This window comes from Pinus tabuliformis, chromosome 9 (assembly GCF_031772625.1).
Source record: "Pinus tabuliformis cultivar Carrire ecotype Pingquan chromosome 9, CPIR1, whole genome shotgun sequence".
NCBI classification, from domain to species: Eukaryota; Viridiplantae; Streptophyta; class Pinopsida; order Pinales; family Pinaceae; genus Pinus; species Pinus tabuliformis.
In genome coordinates this window covers 1,426,167,358-1,426,190,924 of record NC_142307.1, presented here as the reverse complement: position 1 = coordinate 1,426,190,924, position 23,567 = coordinate 1,426,167,358, and the positions used below count along the sequence as shown (strand labels likewise).

At 29.8% G+C, this 23,567-nt stretch overlaps 1 long non-coding RNA gene across 1 annotated transcript; it reads left to right on the top strand.

Moving 5' to 3' along the window:
* The first annotated feature begins 2,582 nt into the window (after positions 1–2,582).
* On the top strand, positions 2,583–5,858 carry LOC149153900 (uncharacterized). The gene is made up of 4 exons (XR_016263689.1): positions 2,583–3,017; positions 3,128–3,195; positions 3,299–3,366; positions 5,571–5,858. It is a non-coding gene; the product is annotated as an uncharacterized LOC149153900 (long non-coding RNA).
* The last annotated feature ends 17,709 nt before the right edge of the window (positions 5,859–23,567 follow it).

Here is a 23,567-nt window from a genome sequence, read left to right as displayed (position 1 = left end):
AAATAAAATTTGTTTACATGAAACATAAACAATATAATTAAAAATCATTGTAATCAAATTCTCGTCACCATATTTAAGCATAGTCATACATAGGATGCAAAATATATAGATTTTCATAATGACAACTTATATTATTTTTTCTATTAAACTAATTATGATCACTTATCTTGACGTGCACAATTTTTGTTTCAAAAGCCTTACCCCTCATTTCTATCATTATATGACCTCAATAGTCTAATTATGACTCAATAAAATCTAAATTATGACCACAAGTCATGGAAGAATATTCAACCCCCTTTTCACATGTGCAACATATAATAAATCCTTAAAAATATACACTGTGGTGTTAAAGTGGAAAATTAATAATTTTTAGCTCCTTAATACGTGTGTGGGTGGAAAATATGTTGTTGTGGATAATTATGGACATTCTAAAATTCCTTGTTACTATATATAATTCTTCATTTTGTATTCATTAGTAACCATCTTCCTATTACCTCATCAATGTGTTTGTATTTTTTACATTGAAGATAGTTGTGATGAGAGCTCAACCCTTTCACTTATAGATAAGGCTATTGAGGTCACTCCTTTCATCCATAATAAAGTTTATGGTACTAAAATCACTAGGTTCTATTACATAGTCATGTTCTTTTAACCATTTGGGATTTCATCCATAATCCACTACAAGTATATGGTACTAAAATCACAAAGTTATGTAACATAGTCATTTTCTTTTAACCATCTCGGATTTGGTTGTTGCCATAAATCTTAAAGTGAGAGCACACAAGGAGGAAAGTAACATTACCTCTAGGTTGATTTTGATCTAGTTTATTTGAAAAAATATTTAATGAGGTGTTGTTTGTAAAGTATTAGTTCCATGGACACAATAGTATTTTATTTATTCTTTGCATTATCTTAAACATTAGTTATTAAATTGTTGCCTTTCTTGTATTTCCTTTAGTGGATATGGAAATATATGGAATAAGTTTGTCATTGTGTAGTATCTTTCTTATTTCTTGAGATACATAACTTGTAAGGATGGATTTTCGGTACACCTAAGTTACAAATACTCATACACATATTGGTGATTGAGCTAGGGAAGTTGATTCTTGTCTCATTCATTGGTTAGATGTATACTTTATTTCCTTTCTCTTTAACTATTTTTACCTAATGTATCCTTTTTGTTAGGTGACCTCGATGGGAGAATATAACTTTTCACTTTCTATGAGAATTATCAAATTTCTTTTTCCATTAGATCATAGTGCAATTATCCTTCCAATACTTTTGGACATGCAATCAACTCTATATTTTCTATACCAAAACACATTTTAGATGTATTCTTGCATTAGGATGTATGATGGGAGAATGTATGTAAAAGGTAGTTAAATACATGTTAAATCATTAAATCAACCCCAATTTGTGTTTCTAATAGAGTTGTAAAGAACAATGTAGTGGTGGTGGTGATATGTAAAGAGATTCTTCCAAAAATTATTCATTAGAAGGAAATGGAGTTTCATTTCCAATCTACATGTTCTTCCATACTTATTACCTTCACCTAACTTTATAACATTATATATTCTTTCATTTCAACTTAAATCCAAGCCTTTTAATACTTATTAATTTGACCTAATATTATCATCATGCACTTTCCTAATACATATTTACTCGCAATATCTTAATGATACCTTTCGCAACTAACTCTTATCACACTCTCTCTCATAATACATATCATTTTTCTCAAAAAGCTTAATATAATAATAATAATTATAATATTTTTCTCAAAAAACTTAAAATAATATAAAATAATTTAATTATGCTAATATTTTTATCAATGTTCGCTTCCTAAACCAATTGAAGCATATTGTAAAAGTTTAGTTGGACTCCACTTTTTACATGATACTTTTGCATTTTACTAATCAATTTTTAAGTAAGAATGGAATAATTAGTTTTAAAAAGTGTGTTTCGACAACGTCTTAAAATTCTCAGTCGAGAATCCCGCTGCATTCCTCCGTCGATAGGTAGATTGGTATGGTTGATCGCCAATAAGGTAGATTCGTACATTGGCATTAAATCCGCCTGCAGTTGGAGTGACGGTTTTGAACCCTTGTACAAAACTGCTTAACCGCTCGCTGGCTGCTGAAACAGAAAAGCTTTGCGTGGAGTGCAAGACACCTCTTACAATTTAATTGAGAGATGCAGGTGTCACGTGTCAAGATGATTGGATATGAACAGTATACAGTTCAGTGGATCAAAACTGCTTCAATACAAGTGTAATGATTTGATCTGATCTGGACAGACGACGAAAACGGCTCCGCGTAATAATAATTAATGTTTCAGTGATGTGGTGGTCTGGCGGCGATGTCATGATGGTCGGGGGCGAGAGTGGGCCAGGTGTAAACGGCCACATTCTGGATGCCATGAAAGAACCCTGGGCCAGCTGTCAACGACCACATCGGGCAGCGTGAAATGTATCCGTTGAGTGGGACAGGTTGGGCTAGCTGTAGCGCCATTTGAAATTCAAAATCGTAATATTTAGGGCATTTGAAATTGTAAATCGAAGACTGCAGAGTGTCATCTTTCTCGCTTGGGTGGGAAGATATTGCAGCATGGAGGATTTTGGAGAATGGTGGGTGTTTCTTGGCACAGTGGATACTGGAGAATGGTGATGGTGGGTGCTTGTGGGCACAGAGAAGGGAGAAGTGAGTAACAGGAAAGAGATTGGCATTTTGTTTTTTTTGTTTTTGGGTTGTTTTTGGTTTATGTTTCAAGCATGGCCATGCTTATCAGCTATTGTGTGTGCGTTTTTTTTGGGTTAATTTATTCTGTGTGTGTTAAGTTTTTTTGGATGGATTTTTCTCTTTTGGTTCTGGTTCTGGATGAGAGGTTGGCTGGTTGTTTTCTGATGGTTTTTTCTCTTTTGGTTCTGGTTCTGGGTGAGAGGTTGGCCACGAATGATGCTGTGGGTGGGTAATGGTGGATGTGGACGGCTGTATTTGTTATTTAAGGTCTTAAATGACAATGTAAGTTATTAGTTGATGATTGTATTTGTATTTTTGAAACATTTTATTAATAATACTTTTATTCTATTTTGCTATGTTAATATTCTCAGTTGTTTGGCCCTGGAGTGCAGGCAGAATCACAGCTCCAGATGCTGCTCACGATAACTGCTGTAACCAGTTTGGATTTCCATAATTAGAGGTGAGTTTTTTTCCATAATTAGAGGTGAGTTTTATTTTCGATTTTTGTTAGGGCTATATTTTGTTAATGTTAATATTCTCAGTTGTTTAGTGCCGGAGTGCAGGCAGAATCGCAGCTCCACAGGCTTTACTCAGGATCACTGTAGCCCCGTTTGGATTTTCATAATTACAGGTGAGTTTTATTTTTTATTTTGGTTTGAGGATTCTTTCAGGTTTAGCTTTCGATTTCTGTTTGGGATTTTTTCAGAATTGTTTGATGGGTATCTTTAAGATATTTGTGCATCATACAATTCTTAAGGGTTTATGGTTTTTTGTTGCCCGAAATATATTATAATTCCATGCACAGATTTGGAGAATTTTGGTTAACAAATTCATATTAAGTTTTTCCTGATTAGCAAAACCAATAAACCCATACTGATAGAATGCTTATGATATTCCTCACCTATTCAATTACATATATTCCGCTCTAATCTCACTAATTCCTTGCTCTGTGTGCAACAAAACAAAACCAGACCTGGGGAACGCAAAACCCTCCTCACCTCAACTGATATTCAAGTGTTTTGAGGCTTTTGGCTCAAAAAAAAAAACACTCCCGTACTCAGCCTTTCGAAAGAATTATCCCCTGGCTCTCACCTTCTACGGGTTTATTTTTATCCTATGTTTTAATATTTAACCCAATTTAAATTAACCAAACCCACCCATCGGCCATCAGCCTCCGATCTATTCGGGGAAATAGCCTACTGTTCGGTTAACCAAACCCAACGGCCATCGACCTCCGATTTGTTCCTGGAAGTAGCCTGCCTACCCATATAGTCTCTGAACTCCATTCATATCAATGGGCGGGTTCTCTACGCAGTTTTTAAACCTATGAACTTTTTTATATGTCATGCATTCCTTCCCACTCCATATTTTTTTGAATTTCAAACACTACACTCTGTGCAACAAAACCTGCGAAAATACTGCGGGCAATCTCCCTTCGAACGTTACATTTGTCTAATTTACCTTGGAATGTTGCATCTGCCGGCAATTACTTTTGCAGTAAATCCGCAGCTCCTTGCACAACAGTGAGGGATGAATGGTAGCTTGCAGTGAATCCGCAGCTCTCTGCACAACAGGGAGGGATGAATGGATGAGTTGCTATTGAATCAATAGCAGGGGAGGGATGAATGGATGAGTTGCTACTGAATCCATAGCAGGGGAGGGATGAATGGATGAAGGGAAGGTCTGCCTTATTTAATTTTTGTTATTTCAATGGATGAATATTTTGATATTTATTTGTGTTTTTGTTTTTTTCATTAGCAAATATTGCTTCAGCTAACTCTTCGTTTCTTCAACAATCTAATTCTCCAAGAACGGTTTCAACAACATACCAATAAATGAGTTGCCTTATTTAATTTTTGTTATTTCAATGGATGAATATTTTGATATTTATTTGTGTTTTTTTTTTTTCATTAGCAAATATTGCTTCAGCTAACTCTTCGTTTCTTCAACAATCTAATTCTCCAAGAACGGTTTCAACAACATACCAATAAATGAGTCGTGGCTTTTGATAGAAATGGGAACAATCAGTTAGAGTCTTGGCTTTTGATAGAAATGGGAACAATCAGTTAGAGGCTTGGCTTTTTGATAGTATAGTGTAGTCTGAGCAATCAGTTTGGATGAAAACCATGTCTGTTTAGATGGAATTTAGAAAATTAGGAATGTTCAACTATGTCTCTGCATATGTGATAAGTTAAATTTAAGAGCATATCTACCTACATTGAGATACTTTAGCATCCATACTTGCGTAACTTACTACTATGGGAACTTTAGCTCCTATAAGCTCTTGTTATCCAAGATCAACGTAATCCATATCTAGTCTGTTCCAGCTTCCTTCGCAGGCAGCGGAACATGCGACTATTTGGACTTTGGCCCCTTGTAAGTTAAATGACTTGCAATCAACGCACCATAGTTAAGGCTTCTCTCAAACGCAACCCAAACGCAAACCTTTGGTTGGGTTCCATGCACCCTAATTCCTGACAACCCAAACGCAGTATGCTCACTGATTGTGTTTTTGTGATTGTTGGTCTTTGTTGCTGTTTCTGTTATTGCTAGTCTAATTCTAATATCATCGCTGTTTTTAAATAACATTGTTTATCTAATTTAAATATCACCTTTGTTTTCAAATATCCTTTCGAGGAATGGTTATCTTTTATCATCATATTTATTTTGATTCTATATTTAATGTTTATTTGAATATTTAACATTGCTTATCTAATTTAAACATCATCCTGGTTTTCAAATATCTCTTCACCCAAGAATATCTTTTTTCCATTAGTTATTATTTGAAAATAAATTTATTAATATAAATTTAATATTTTTTATTATGTGAAATAGGTACATGGAGGCTTGTGAGATGGATAACCATAGATTGAAGATTTATCTTGACAAAGAGTACTACCAGGAATGTATATGGAGCATCAGAGTTTTGGGCAATATTCAATAATAAACATGCATGTAGTAATAATTTTGTAATTGTAATCATAGATAGGCATACCAAAAAAAACATATATTAATATAATTTTATTTCTTTTGGGAAGGGTTTCATCCCTTCTCACAACTTCAAGGATAGCCATGGCCAAAGCTATCTTGGAGGAGTGTCTCCCTTTGATTATGGTTTTTTAATTGTTTCCCTTCAATGCTAGCCACACCAAAGCTGTTTTGGAGGAGTTTCTTTTTCTATTATGTTATTGTTTTGGAGGAGTTTCTTTTTCTATTATGTTATTGTTATAGTTTCATATTTTTTATTTTTAAATATGGTTCATAAATAATAAATTTTATAATAAAAACCATTACAAATAAAGAAGAAGAAATAAAGCAAAATCAATGTTATATTCTCCAATCCATATTTTACAAATTTAACACTATTTCATATTTCAAAACATAGTATTTTCATAAAGATAAAAATTTATTATTTCATACCCATCAACATTAAATATTTCATAAACTAAAAAACATTTACTTCACAACATTTAAATATTTATACAAGCATACTTCAAACTTTATTGTTTCATACCCATCAACATTTAATATTTATAGAAGTACATTACAAATTCATAAACAGGGACATACACCTCAAAATTTATTATTTCATACACATCAACATTTAATATTTATATCTATAATTCTAAATTTATATTATCTGTGTTGTGTTGTATTGTGTTGGTGTGTTGTGTTGTAATGTGTTATATGTAGTGTTGTGATGTGTAATGTTTGTGTGTGTATTGGTTACACACAAACAAGTGTATTCATAAGTTCAACCAAAAGATGACTTTCAATATGTTTATGTATTTGAGTGTATATAATAGATATAAAACTTATAATTTGTTGATTTTGTTTATTATAATTTATAAAAGACCAACTTTACAATAAATGTTTTCTTTTACTCCATTTTTTCAATTAAATCAACATTTAATATTTCATAAACAAAAAATAACATACTTCAACATTTAAACATTTATACAAGCACTTTTCAAAATTTATTATTGCATACCCATAAACATTTATACAAGTACATTTCAAAATATACCATTTCATAATCAACGGCATATACTTCACAATTTATTATTTCATAAACAACAACATTTAATACCTTCATTTATAATTCTAAATTTGTATTATTTATGTTGTATTGTAGTGTGTTATTGTGTTGTGTTATAATGTGTTATATATAGTGTTGTGTAGTGTTTTTGTGTATATTGGTTACATTTCAAAATATACCATTTCATAATCAATGGCATATACTTCAACATTTAAATATTTATACATATTGTGTTGCTGTGTTGTGTTGTAATGTGTTATATGTAGTGTTGTGATGTGTAATGTTTGTGTGTGTATTGGTTACACACAAACAAGTGTATTCATAAGTTCAACCAAAAGATGACTTTTAATATGTTTATGTATTTGAGTGTATATAATAGATATAAAACTTATAATTTGTTGATTTTGTTTATTATAATTTATAAAAAACCAACTTTACAATAAATGTTTTCTTTTACTCCATTTTTTCAATTAAATCAACATTTAATATTTCATAAACAAAAAATAATATAGAAACATTTAAATATTTATACAAGCACTTTTCAAAATTTATTATTGCATACCCATAAACATTTATACAAGTACATTTCAAAATATACCATTTCATAATGGATGGCATATACTTCACAATTTATTATTTCAAAAACATCAACATTTAATACTTTCATTTATAATTCTAAATTTGTATTATTTATGTTGTATTGTAGTGTGTTATTGTGTTGTGTTATAATGTGTTATATATAGTGTTGTGTAGTGTTTTTGTGTATATTGGTTACATTTCAAAATATACCATTTCATAATCAATGGCATATACTTGACAATTTATTATTTCATAAAAATCAACATTTAATACTTTCATTTATAATTCTAAATTTGTATTATTTATGTTGTATTGTAGTGTGTTATTGTGTTGTGTTATAATGTGTTATATTTAGTGTTGTGTAGTGTTTTTGTGTATATTGGTTACACAAACAATTGTATTCATAATTTCAACAAATAAATGACCTTTAATGTATTTATGTTAGGTGGGATTTTGCATTTGAGTGTATATAATAGATATAAAACTTGGTTATTATTTATAAAAAACTAATTTTATAATAAGTGTTTTCTTTTATTCCATTGTTTTAATTAAATCAACATTTAATATTTAATAAACAAAAGGCATATACTTCAACATCTAAATATTTATGCAAGCACTCTTTAAAATTTATTATTTCATACCCATCAACATTTAATATTTATACAAGTACATTTCAAAATTTGTTATTTCATAAACATTTATATATTTATAATTCTGAAGTTGTATTATTTGTGGTGTATTGTATTGTGTTATTGTGTTGTGTTGTACTGTGTTATATGTAGTGTTGTGTAGTGTTTGTGTGTATATTGGTTATACAAACAATTACATTCATAATTTAAAAAAAAATGACTTTTAATATATTTATATTATGTGGGATTCTCCATTTAAGTGTATATAACATATATAAAACTAATATTTTGTTGATTTTGTTTATTATAATTTAGAAGAAACCAATTTTATAGTAAATGTTTTCTTTTATTTCATTTTTTATTATTATTAAATGGACATTTAATATTTCATAAACAAAAAACATATAAGTTAACACTTAAATATTTATATACTCACTCTTCCAAGCTTATTATTTCATACCCATCAACATTTAATATTTATACAAGTTCATTGCAAAATATATCATTTCATAAACATGGACTTCAAAATTTATTGTTTCATAAACATCAGTACTTAATATTTATATTTATAATTTTAAATTTGCATATTTGTGGTGTATTGTATTGTGTTATTGTTTTGTGTTGTAATGTGTTATATGTAGTGTTGTGTAGTGTTTGTGTGTATATTGGTAACACACAAAGAATTGTATTTATAATTCAACAAAAAAAATGATTTTTAATATATTTATGTTAGGTGGGATTTTGCATTGAGTGTATATAACATATATAAAACTTATATTTTGTTGATTTTATTTATGATAATTTATAAAAAACCAATTTTGTAATAAATGTTTTCTTTTGTCACATTTTTTATTATTATTAAATCAACATTTAATATTTCATAAACAAAAAACATATAAATTAACACTTAAATATTTATACACTCACTCTTCCAAGCTTATTATTTCATACCCATCAACATTTAATTATACAAGTAAATTTTAAAATATATCATTTCAAAAACATGGACATGCACTTCAAAATTTATTATTTCATAAACATCAATATTTAATATTTATATTTATAATTCTAAATTTGTATTGTGATGTGTAGTGTTTGTATGTATATTGCCTATACACAAACAATTGTATTCATAATTTCAACAACAAAAAGACTTTTTGCAATTTCATTAATATTTGTTTATATTAATATATATATATCATATTAGATTTTGCATTTGAGTGTATTATATTATATTTGCATTTAAATTTGTCTATTATAATTTATAAAGAAATCAACTTTATTATTAATAAACTTTTTCATTTATCCCATTTTTTATTTTTTATTTTCCATATATCATATTTTAAATTGTATATGTACAATAAAGATGGATTTTAAAATTTATTATTCCATATGCACGGACATGAACAAGTTCCAATTTATATGAAGGATAGAATTTATATTAAGTATTTTAAATTTTATATGTGTAATAAATATAGATTCTCAAAATTTATTATTTTATAATTAGGGACATGAACAACTTTGAATTTATATCTTTATATTTTTTTTTTTGTTATTTTTAACACTAAATTTTAAGAAAAATAATGTTTAATAAATACCAATTTTTTGAATTGCATTTCAAAATTTAATGGATATCTATAAGTGAATACACAATCAATTTTTCCAAATATCTACTTTACATTTTAATTTTATTTTTTTTAATCTATTCCATATTTTCAAAATTTTTAATTTGAATTATATGTTAGACTTTCACTTGAAACATAGATTTTATAAGTATTTTAAATTTTATATGTGTAATAAATATAGATTTTCAAAATTTATAATTTTTTAATAGGGACATGAACAACTTTGAAAATATATCTTTATATTATTTTGTTATTTTCAACACTAAATTTTAAGAAAAATAATGTTTATAAATATGATTTTTTTGAATTGCATTTCAAGATTCAATGGATATCTATAAATGAATGCACAATCAATTTTTCCAGATATATTAATTATCTAGTTTACAATTTTTTTTTTCCATTTATTTATTACTACTACTATTACTATTACAAAAATATAAGCCTTTTTAATTTGAGTTAAATAGCTTTGAATTTGAGTAAAAAAAATAAAAAATCTAGAAAGAATATTTATGAAGCTACAACTAGTACAGGCAAATACTTTAGGTGGTAAAAATTACAGTTGTTTTAGAAATTTTTATTTTTTGTTTCATCTATAATATGCAACTGTAAGAAAAATAAGGTTTTAGCCATTGTAGATCTTACAAAATTGGAAATTTATTATTTTTTAAATAGGGACATGAACAACTTTGAATTTATATCTTTATATTCTTTTGTTATTTTCAACATTAAATTTTAAGAAAAATAATGTTTAATAAATATGATTTTTTTGAATTGTATTTCAAGATTTAATGAATATCTATAAATGAATGCACCATCAACTTTTCCAAATATATTAATTATCTACTTTACATTTTAATTTTTAATTTTTTTTATTTACTCCATATTACTATTACTATTACTATTACAAAAATATAAGCCCTTTTAATTTGAGTTAAATAGATTTGAATTTTTTTCTTATTTGGCAAAAATGGACCTCTATAATTTGATGCATACCCATTTTTTTATTCATTTTACAATCAACTTCACATTTCAAAAAAAAAAAAAAACCTAGAAAGATTATTTATAATATAAAGCTACAACTAGTAGAGGCAAATACTTTAGGTGGTAAATTACAATTCTTTTAGAATTTTTTTTATTTTTTGTTTCATCTATAATATGAAACTGTAAGAAATATAAGGGTTTAGCCATTGTAGATCTTACAAAATTGGCCCCCATCCCCCTCCCCCTCCATGAGCTATGAAGAACAACTAGCTATTGCCTCATAGTATAATTTGTGATATCACTTAACCCACTTCTATCCTAGGGTGGCTCATTTAGGTTTGGACGTGTAGTTCGTGGTCTAAAGCTTGTGCTAGTAGGCTCACTAATGATGGAGGTCCATTCCTAAGTGGCTTCTACTTTGACTCTAAAATTTCTTTGGAGGGCATCCATCTCTTCACCTTGACCACTTGTATTATTAAATGCACTACATATTTAATCCATTTCATTATTGATGGTTTCTTTTTGTTCATTTTCATTTTTCTTGAGGGTTAAATATCCATTTGGGTTGTATCAACACTTTGAGATAAGTTGACAATGAGAATCCTTGACACTATTCTTATAGTTTTCTTAGTCCAAAATGAATGCACAATCAATTTTTCCAGATATATTAATTATCTAGTTTACATTTTTTTTTTCCATTTATTTATTACTACTACTATTACTATTACAAAAATATAAGCCTTTTTAATTTGAGTTAAATAGCTTTGAATTTGAGTAAAAAAAATAAAAAATCTAGAAAGAATATTTATAATATGAAGCTACAACTAGTACAGGCAAATACTTTAGGTGGTAAATTACAGTTGTTTTAGAAATTTTTATTTTTTGTTTCATCTATAATATGCAACTGTAAGAAAAATAAGGTTTTAGCCATTGTAGATCTTACAAAATTGGAAATTTATTATTTTTTAAATAGGGACATGAACAACTTTGAATTTATATCTTTATATTCTATTGTTATTTTCAACATTAAATTTTAAGAAAAATAAAAAAACCTAGAAAGATTATTTATAATATAAAGCTACAACTAGTAGAGGCAAATACTTTAGGTGGTAAATTACAATTCTTTTAGAATTTTTTTTTATTTTTTGTTTCATCTATAATATGAAACTGTAAGAAAAATAAGCGTTTAGCCATTGTAGATCTTACAAAATTGGCCCCCATCCCCCTCCCCCTCCATGAGCTATGAAGAACAACTAGCTATTGCCTCATAGTATAATTTGTGATATCACTTAACCCACTTCTATCCTAGGGTGGCTCATTTAGGTTTGGACTTGTAGTTCGTGGTCTAAAGCTTGTGCTAGTAGGCTCACTAATGATGGAGGTCCATTCCTAAGTGGCTTCTAATTTTACTCTAAAATTTCTTTGGAGGGCATCCATCTCTTCACCTTGACCACTTGTATTATTAAATGCACTACATATTTAATCCATTTCATTATTGATGGTTTCTATTTGTTCATTTTCATTTTTCTTGAGGGTTAGATATCCATTTGGGTTGTATCAACACTTTGAGATAAGTTGACAATGAGAATCCTTGACACTATTCTTATAGTTTTCTTAGTCCAAAAAATTATAATAAAATCAATTCTTTGTGCTCTAGTGTCTCAAATAGGGGCCAAATGCTCAACAATTTTTTTATTGAAAGAGATGGAACTCCATAATTTTATGCATCTTCTTAGATCCAATTTTTGATAAGTGCACCAATTACAAGGTCTGTCTCTTCTCAAATGGAATAATATTTCTATGAATCAATGATGAAGGCTAGTCTTATCTCGAGGCAATGAATTGAGAAGCATGCAAAGGGGGAGACATCTAGCTTAGTAAACACACCTATGAGATCCCAACCAATGCATATACAACATTCACTTCTAGGACTAGGGACATGATAATGAGGGAAAACAAGCCTAAAGTAGCATGACAACTCCAAATCAACTTGAATAGAATTAAATTGAACCCAATTCTTTCCAAGAAAATTATTACTCTATTTTCTTTAATAATTCCTCACCACTATGTTGTTATTGTTCATGGGCCATATGTGTGAGCTCTATGATATGCATAGAAGTTAATGATAACATAACATTTTTGTAGTCTTGAAAGAGAAAGCAAATTCTATGGAAAGGAAAAAGAAGACATGAACATTCATAGGAGGAGAAAGAGACCCAAAAATGACCACCAAGTCCACTTTTATTTATTTATTTATTTAAATTCTTTAGGTAGGAAAATTCGCTAAAGTAAATGGCCCTGTGTTTATCTAATACTACTCTTGTATGACTTGAATCACAATCAAATTGCACTGAAATAATGTAAACCAAAACCATTCAATCACAAGGTTCACATGAGTAAATACACTATAACTTTAAACCAAACTCTTCAATTATCCAACTTGTGCCATTAGAGACAAATCTATGAACCATAACCGTGCAAATGTTATATAATAGAACTCTTGTATGACTTGACTCACATTCAATTTGCACTCAAATAATGGAAACCAAAACCATTCAATCACAAGGTTCACACCAACAACCACACTATATGTTTAAACCAAACTTCATTATCCAACTTGGGCCATTGGAAACAAATCCATGGACCATGGGGATGCAAACATGGACAAGACAAAAAGGATGAAATTCATTGCCAATGGTTACTCTCGGTTGAATGTGAAGACTTTGCTTATACCAAGTTCATTTTCTAATCTCTCCCTTCAATTTAAAAATTAAGCATGAAACATGAGGATGACAACTTTTCATTTCCATCACCTTATCTAGAGTACCACATATGGTGGTTGCACGCACTAGATTGATTATTGTGTGCTTGCATCTAGCACCTTCATGAATTGGATGGAATGGCTAGTTTATGTAAATGTGTGTGACCACAAGGTCATTGTTAATTGCCAAGATTCTCCTATATACTCCCATTTTCGAGCTTCTTTTAATAATATAATGTCTACCTATTTTTGTAGCTATTAACCATCATTAGAGAAGAAATGATGGCTAGCGATGACCATTAATATTAAGTCTTCCAACTACAATTTACAACCCTCATTTGCAACATTCTCAAATTTTTTGTTGTGGTCTAATAGGGCATAGATGAAGGATTTCAAGGGGATGGTTTTATCATTTCTGAGATTCTTTTCAAAATATTTTCTAGAGAATTTTCCTTAGGTGGCATTTTTAACTAGATATTGCAAAATGGGGTGGGAAACTCCCAAGATAGTGAACTCTTGCACTTGATTTTGTTTGGCTATTAAAACAACTTATAAACGTCATGAATCTTTGTATCGTATATTTCCATGTGACCAAGTAGCTATGCATATATGAATACATTTTCATCCTCAACTATAAGGATGTATGGGAAGGATAATTTCTATATTCAAAGACTAAGTATCTTATATTAGAAAAAAATTTGAGAAGGATAAGGTCTACGTTAAAGAGCAACTTTCAAGTGGAATGGTAACAAGGAAGAAATAAAAGTGATATTTTGGTAGAGTTGAGAACTAAATTAAATGGTTTTTTTTTTTTTTTTTTGTCTAACAACTTAAATTATGATCAACTGATCCCCTAGACAAGATCTTAATAGAAGAATCATGTCTTAAAGGAACCATGCTAGGCCCCTCAACATGATTTTATAACACATAGTAGGAGAAATTTGCCTCCTACATCCATGAGAAATTCAGTGTTAAAGAGAAATTCAGTGATTGCACCAAGAGGCACTCTACAACCAAATGTGGAAGATATGTTGTAATGTCCTCTCTTGTTATGTTATGTAACATTTTGACTAAGTCAAATTACATCTCGAGACTACAAGAGGGATCAAATATCTTGAGGTGCAAACATTTTTTATAGTGAAAATAGATTTGCTCCCTCTTGGAGCTTGGTAGATCCAGAGTTAAGATGGATTTATGCTAGAAGATAATAAAGAACGAGCATGGGATAAGACCATATGTTGATGGGGCAGAAAGGATTCAAGGTTCTAAAGTTAAAAAGTAAAATTCACACATAAAGTTACATGATGCAGAAAATATAAACATATTCGAGAGGACGGTAAAATTCTTGTAGGTGGGTGACACACAAAAATGAACACAAAGAAAGTGAATGCTCGAGAAGATGAGATTTTACATGAAAGAGTTCATGAAGGAAACCTTGTGGACCTTTCATGCCAAAATGAAACAATTCTTAGAGAAGCCAGAAATGAGAGTAATCTTGTTTGGAAAGACAATTATATATTGAACAGTAACTCACAATAGGGAAAATCTAAGAGGATGCATACTTTTCAATTATAAGGAAAATGATAAAATTGTACGTGAAGATGTTCATATTTTATGTTGAATTAAATCAAGGATAAGTTCTATCTTTCACCGAGGTATGCTATTGTTAATGGAAGATAAAAGTGAGTTCATATGAGGAAGGCATACCTACCACAAATAATAAGATGAATATAGATGAGACTGAAGGAGAAGATTTAGTTGTAGATGTAAAAAGCAACTCTCAATATAGAAAGTTTGGATCACAATACCCACATTGAAGGATCATCAACAAGGCTTGGAAAGCACCTATCAAGATATGCCACTCCATTTGGAAGCCAAATTTATTCATGGTGATGATGAATAAATTCATGGGTGGATAGAGGAAAAGCATCCCAAAGTGATTGACCTTGAAATTGTAAGAGCAATAACAACATAAACTACCATCAAGGCACAAATAACTAAACAAACATATCTTACTCTTACACGTGCATGAAAGGGTAACTTACCAAAAGTAAACCCATCATTATTTATCTCATAGATTCATAGGAAGTTGCATCCCAAAGGACAATTGAGCCTGGATTGAATGACCAAGAATATAACAAAGAATTGAGGAGTGCATTGAAAAAAGAGTCAATACGGACAAAGAAGGAGAAGTGTTACAGAATAAAGATGTTAAGAACAAGGTCAAAAATACTAGACAAGTCTTTCAACCTTCCAATGAAAGAATCCACGAAGAGGTTGTCATTGTTAGAAACAAAGAACTATAACGATGAGTGAGGATAAGTGAGCCCAAAATCATTGATATAGTGGGTTATGATGATATATATGGAAGTGGATGTAGCACAACCTTGTGCCCTATGGAGTGAGCTTACTAGAATAGTTGGAAATCCCAAGAAAGAATTAATGAATTAATAAAGATACAAAATATAAAATACTCACTTTCACTCAGTATATTAGGGGCAACATAGAAGGGCCTCAAACAATGGTTAGGTATCTATAATACTAGTCTATACCACTTATTGTTATTTGTGTGTCCATGTAGCCACCATATTGTTATTGTGGTGCCCCATAGAAGTCCACTATTGTTATTGTTGTGCCCTTATATTATTATTGTTATGTAGGCTTTGAATATATTGTGACCCCTTAGACTCCTATATTTACAAAAGAGGTATTATCATTTGTATCATCCAAAAAATATTCATTTATTTAATGTAAAGGAGGTTTCCCCATTTAAGAGGATACTTTTTAAGTTGTTGATCTCTCTTTTTGTGAGCTCGCTGCATAACATTTGGTATGAGAGCTTTGGATTCTAGGGTTTTTCTCTTTCAAAGAGGACATCATGTAATTTCTGTTATAACTTTTTTTCTACGAAGCTTTAAAATCTTATATTACAGCCAAGCAGAGCAGAATTGCGCCAGAATTTTAGATCTTGGTTCACTGTATTTCTTGAGATATGGTTCAAAGAAGTTAGGGTTTTTGCATGCTCTAGAATTTATTCTCAAATAGGTGACCTAAGGAAAATCATCGTAAATTCTGTTTCCGAAATCATATTTGAATTGGTAAAAGGTGGATGAAAGTGAACGGACGTTGGGTTTTTGTGTAGAAATTATAGGGCCGAAGATTGAAACAGTGACACGTGGCATCATGTAGAACTTATCTCTACTCAAAGAGTCCGTAATGAGGTCAACATTGGAGATTTGGCATAAATATATATTGAAGAATCCAATATTAGTCTAAATTGTGGCATTGGAAAGAATATTCATAGGGTTACCACAAACATGAATTTGAGACCTTAGAAATCCAAAATTATGAAGATACAACAATTTCAATATCAAGCTCCTAAAAGGTAAGAAAAAGGTGCATTTTTTAAATTTTGCATAACTTTTGTTAGAAAAACATGTTTGAAGTGATTCAAAGGGAAAATTGAAGCATAGATATTAGTATTTGGTTATAAAATTCCTCTAAACCAAAATAATTCTACACACATTAAGCCCTCATAAATCTCTACTATGATGTATGAAGAGGAAGAATTGCAACATGATATATCAAAATTATGGGACCAAATACAACAAATTTTTCTCTCACAAATAGAAACCAAAGAGGAATTGGATGGCTTAAAAGGCGACATGGATGGTTTAAAAATAGAAATAAAAGGTGACATGAATGGTTGAAAAGAAAACATGGAAGCAATGATGAATGTCAAGATGGAAGGATTGACAAAGTTGTTGCAAGGAAGACTTCGAGGTGGTGACAAGGTAATCCATGAAAATCATGATGAGTAAGAAAGGAATATGGATGATGGTTGTAGAGACTCCAATGTGTGTTTTAAGAACCAACACACTCCAAATATAGGTAAGAGGAAGTTTGATGGTAAGGATCCGGTAACATGGATACTACAGATGGAGCAATATTTTGATCTACAAGATCTGAAACCCTCACAAAAAGTATGTATTTCATCTCTATATTTAGAACTCAATAAATTTGTATGGTATAGATGGATTTGTTCTCGTAAACCACATGTCACCTGGTTACTTTTTACAGAGGAAATGATAGCACATTATGAAGATACAAAGAGAAACACCTTCTTTAGTGAATTGATAAATCTCAAACGAAAGGGTTGAATGGTGAAGCACATTAATGACTTCCAAATATTGAATATTAGGGTAACCGATATTTCGGAGGAGCATATGATTGATTTCTTCGTAGGGACTTTAAGAGATAACATCCGACATGAGGTTCAACTTTGGGAACTTGATTCATTGGAGAAGACATTCAGGGTGGCAAGAAAAATTGAAAGAAAAATTATGGAAACAAGCAAGTCTACCACTTACAAATATAAAGATGGATGTGTTGTTGCTCCTAGTATTCCATAACCTGCAAGATTGACACCATACAAGTTGGAGGAAAAAAGAGCAAAAGGGATTTATTATAGTTAGGATAGAAAATACACTAAAGGTCATAAGTGTGGTGAGAATAAATTATTCTACATAGACTGTGAAGAGGAGGAAGAAAAGGTATAAGAAACATCAAAAGAGGAGGATATACACGAGGAACAAACCATAGAGAAAGAATAAATGAATCCAACCATATATTGTAATGCACTGGCAGGAATTTACACTCCTCAAACTCTCAATATAGAAGTATATATCAAGAAGAAAAAGGTAATAGCGTTGATTGATTCGGGTAATACCCATAATTTTATTCATTGTAAGGTAGCCATGAAATTGAATTACTTCCTATATCCAACACGAGAGTGTCAGGTGATGGTTGCAAATGGAGAAACTATAAATTTCTCTAGAAAGTTCCATAATATCAAGCTAACCATGGGGGAATATGTATTGAATAGTCCAATACCTTCCATTCTAATGGGTGGTCCTAATGGTGTACTAGGAGTCGAATGGTTACAATCTTTGTGGACGATAGCTTTCAATTTTCAAGAACTCTTTTTGAAATTTTTTGGGGAAGGAAAGAAAGTTGAATTAAGGTGTATTGCGGGGAAAACATGAAACATATTTATCTCTAATGGCATGATAACACTTCTGAAGAAAAAACAATGGGGAATAATTGCACAATTATGCTCACTAGAGGTACAAACATAAAAAATATTTAGTTCTTCATATCTCCAAAAAGCCTTGGACAATCATTCCAAGGTGTTTGAGAATTCCAAATGCCTCCCATTTATTTGTGATCAGGATCATGCTATTCATTTAATTCTAGGAAGTGTTCCACCAAACATCAGGTCTTATAGATATCATTATGCCCAAAAGAGTGAAATTGAATGTATGGTTGTAGAAATGCTAGAGGCTAGTATAATTCAACCTAGTGAAAATGATTTCTCTGTTCCAATAGTATTGGTGCATAATAAGGATGGATCATGGCATATGTGTTCGGATTATAGGGAACTCAACATGATCACTATTAAAGATCAATTTCTCATTTGTGCCATTGATGAATCGTTGGATAAATTATATAGAGAAACTTACTTCACCAAGATATATCTTCGTTCAAGATATTATCAAATTAGAATGAAGACTTAAGACATTCTGAAAACAACATTCATAACTCATGAGGGCCATTATGAGTTTTTGGTCATGCCTTTTGGCCTTACTAATGCACCTTCCACATTTCAAGTTTAGATGAATTTCATTATAAAACCCTTCCTTAGAAAAACTGTGATAGTATTTTTTTATGATATACTAATCTAAACGAAGTCTTGGAAGGATCATGTTCAACATCTTGATGGGGTGCTGAAACTATTGGAGGAGAATATATGTAAAAACCTCCAAATATTTCTTTAGAGTACCGGAGGTCGAAAATTTGGGTCATATTGTATCTCATGAGAGTGTTAAGGTCAACCATAAAAAAAGTAAATCCATTAACGAATGGAAAATCCCCACAACCATAAAGAATATTCGAGGATTTCTCAGGTTGACAGGTATTATCGGAAGTTTGTTAAGAATTGTGGGAGAATAACAAAACCTTTATCATCATCACTCAAGAAATATGCATTTTCTTAGACTCTAGAAGCAATAAAGGCCTTTGAACATCTTAAAGAGGTAATGTGCCAAGCATCGGTCTTAACTATGCCATACTTCAAGAAATTTTTTGTTGTGGAATGTGATGACTGAGGAAATGGAATTGGTGCTATTTTAATGCAAGAAGGAAGACCCATTTCTTTTGAATTTTGTCCAATCAAAGGAAAGTCTTTACACAAACTTGTTTATGAGAAGGAAATGTTGGAAATACTACATGCACTAAAGAAATGACTACCTCACCTAATGGGAATACACTTTAAGGTAAAGACATATCATGATCACCTTAAATACTTATTAGAACAAATACTATCTTCAAAGAGCAATAAAAATGGGTGGAAAAGATATTGGGTTATGACTTTGAAATCATATACGAAAAAAGGAAGAAAAATGTTGTTACAGATGCACTCTAAAAAAGGGATGAGAATGTGGAAGCATTTCTTTGTGTCATTTCTATTATCCAACCTAAGTGGATAACCAAAGCAAGGGATGAATGGAAGAATGATGAAGAGGTGTGGTCAGCTATTCAAAAGTTGCAGCAAGATCGAGTACAACTAATGCATTTAGCTAGAAAAATGATTCATTATGGTACAAACATCTCTTATATCATTGTAAGAATTCCCAACTCAAACAAAAAATTCTTTTGGAATTTCACACCTCTCCCTTAGAAGGGCATTCATGATTTTTAAAAACTTACCATAGGGTCAAGAAGGTTTTTTTTTTTGGGATGGACTTAAATACGGTATTTAGAAGTTTGTGGCAGAATGCTTTGTTTTCCAACAAAATAAATTTGATACAGTTAACACCTCACGTCTATTGAAACCTTTAGCCATTCCAAGTCAACGTTGGGAGGAGGTGTCAATGGATTTTATCAAAGGTTTACCCAAGTGTGAAGGAAAGAGTGTCATCATGGTGTTAATTGATATACTTACAAAGTATGCACACTTGTGTGCATTATCTCATCATTTTAAAACAAGTACAATTGCTATTGCATTTATGGAAACAATTAAAAAGCTTCATGGAAATCCAAAGATTATAGTAAGTGACACACATCCCATTTTCATAGGAAATTTTTGGACAAATTATTTTCTTGTCTTGGTACCCAATTAGCTTATAGCTCATCTTATCATCCCCAATTTGATGGGAACACAGAAATAGTGAACACATGTTTGGAAGGATATCTTCCTTGCTTTGTATGTGATAAATATATCATTTCATAAACATGGAAATTTACTTCAAAATTTATTATTTCACAAACATCAATATTTAATATTTATATTTATAATTTTAAATTTGTATATTTGTATTGTGTAGTTTAGTGTTTGTATGTATATTGACTGCACACAAACAATTGTATTCATAATTTCAACAACAAAAAGGACTTTTTGCAATTTCATTAATATTTGTTTATTATTAATATATTTATATCATATTAGATTTTACATTTCAGGGTATATAATAGTTATAAAGCTTATATTTTGTTGAATTTGTCTATTATAATCTATAAAGAAATCAACTTTATAATAAACTTTTTTCTTTTATCAATTTTTTTTAATTTTTTTTTTTTTTTCCATATATCATATTTTAAATTGTATATGAACAATAAAGGTGGATTTTCAAAATTTATTATTTCATATATATGGACATGAACAACTTCCAATTTATATGAAACATAGAATTTATATTAAGTATTTTAAATTTTATGTGTGTAATAAATATAGATTTTCAAAATTTATTATTTTATAAATAGGGACATGAACAACTTTGAATTTATATCTTTATATTCTTTTATTATTTTCAACACTAAATTTTAAGAAAAATAACTTTTAATAAATATGATTTTTTTGAATTGCATTTCAAGATTTAATGGATATATATAAGTGAAAGCAAAACCAATTTTTCCAAATATATTAATAAGATAAATTTTAGAATTGACTTTCAAAAATAACTATTTAACAAATACATTTGAAAGTTCATTAATTCACAAATATGGGTGCTTATAATTTGAATTATACGCTAGACTTTCACTTCATATATGTATAGTTTTTTATTATTCACACTTACATATTAAAATGATGCAAATTAATGGATATCTGTAAGTGAATGCACAATCAATTTTTCCAAATATATTAATTATTTACTTTACCGTTTAATTTTTTAATTTTTATTTTTTAATCTACTCCTTTTATCTTGACAAGATAAATTTTAGAATTACGTTTCAAAAAGTATTATTTAACAAATATATTTGAAAATTCACTAATTCACAAATATGAGTGCCTATAATTTGAATTATATGTTAGACTTTCACTTCATATATGTATAGTTTTTTATTATCCACACTTACATATTAAAATGATGCAAATTTTATTTTGTGCTTTACATTTTAATTTTTTTATGTTTAACAAAAATACATAGTAGATATAAGTTTCAAATTTTGCTATTTTACAAACACATTTCAAAGTCCATTGAAGCATAGAATTTATACTAAGTATTTTAAGTTTTATATGTGTAAAAATATAAATTTCAAAATTTATTGTTTTATAAATAGGGACATGAACAACTTTGAATTTATATCTTTAATTTCTTTTGTTATTTTCAACACTAAATTTTAAGAAAAATAATGTTTAATAAATATTATTTTTTGAATTGCATTTCAAGATTTAATGGATATCCATAAGTGAATGCACAATCAATTTTTCCAAATATATTAATTATCTACTTTACATTTTGATTTTAATTTTTTTATTTACTCCTTATTACTATTACTATTACTATTACAAAGATATAAGCCTTTTTAATTTGAGTTACATGTGTAGCTTTGAAATTTTTTCTTATTTGGCAAATATGGACCTCTATAATTTGTTGAATACCCATCGTTTTTATTCATTTTATAGTCAACTTCACATTTCAAAAAACTAAAAACTAGAAAGATTATTTATAATATAAAACTACACTAGTAGAGGCAAATACTTTAGATGGTAAATTACATTTGTTTTAGAATTGTTTATTTTTTGTTCCATATATAATATGAAATTGTTTAGATTTTGTCCCCCACCCCCCCCTCCATAAGTTATGAAGAACAACTAGATATTGCCTCATAGTGTAATGTGTGATATCACTTAACCCACTTCTATCCTAGGGTGGCTCATTTAGGTTTGGACTTGTAGTTGGTGGTCTAAATCTTGTGTTAGTAGGCTCACTAATGATGGAGGTCCATTGCTAAGTGGCTTCTCCTTTGACTCTAAAATTTCTTTGGAGGGCATCCATCTAGTCACCTTGACCACTTGTATTATTCAATGAACTACATATTTAGTCCATTTCATTATTGATGGTTTATTTTTGTTCATTTTCATTTTTGTTGAGGGTTAGATATCCATTTGGGTTGCATCAACACTTTGAGATAAGTTGACAATGAGACTCCTTGACACTATCCTTATAGTTTTCTTAGTCCAATAAATGAAAATAGAATCAATTGTTTGTGCTCAAGTGTCTCAAATAGGGGCCAAATGCTCAACAAGTTTTTTATTGTAAGAGATGGAGCTCCATAATTTTTTTCACCTTCTTAGATCCAATTGTTGATAATTGCACAAATTACAAGGTATGTCTCTTCGCAAATGACCATAAGTGGAATAATATTTCTAAGAATCAATGATTCAGGTGAGTCTTATCTAGAGGCAATGAATTTAGAAGCATGCAAAGGGGGAGACATCTAACTTAGTACACACACCTATGAGACCCCAACCAATGCATATAAAACATTCAGTTCTAGGACTAGGGACATGATAATGAGGGAAAACAATCCTAAAGTAGTATGACAACTCCAAATCAACTTGAATAGAATTAAATTGAACCCAATTATTTCCAAGGAAATTGTTACTCTATTTTTTTTAATAATTCCTCACGGCTAAGTTGTTATTATTCATGGGCCTATATGTGTGAGCTCTATGATAGGCATAGAAGTTAATGATAACACAACATTTTTGTAGTCTTGAAAGACCAAGTAGATTCTATGGAAAAGAACAAGAACACATGGGTATTCATAGGAGATGAAAAGACCCAAAAATGACCATCGACTCCATTTTTATTTATTTATTTAATTTTTTAGGTAGGAAAATTCCCTAAAGTAAACCGGCCCTGTGTTTATCTA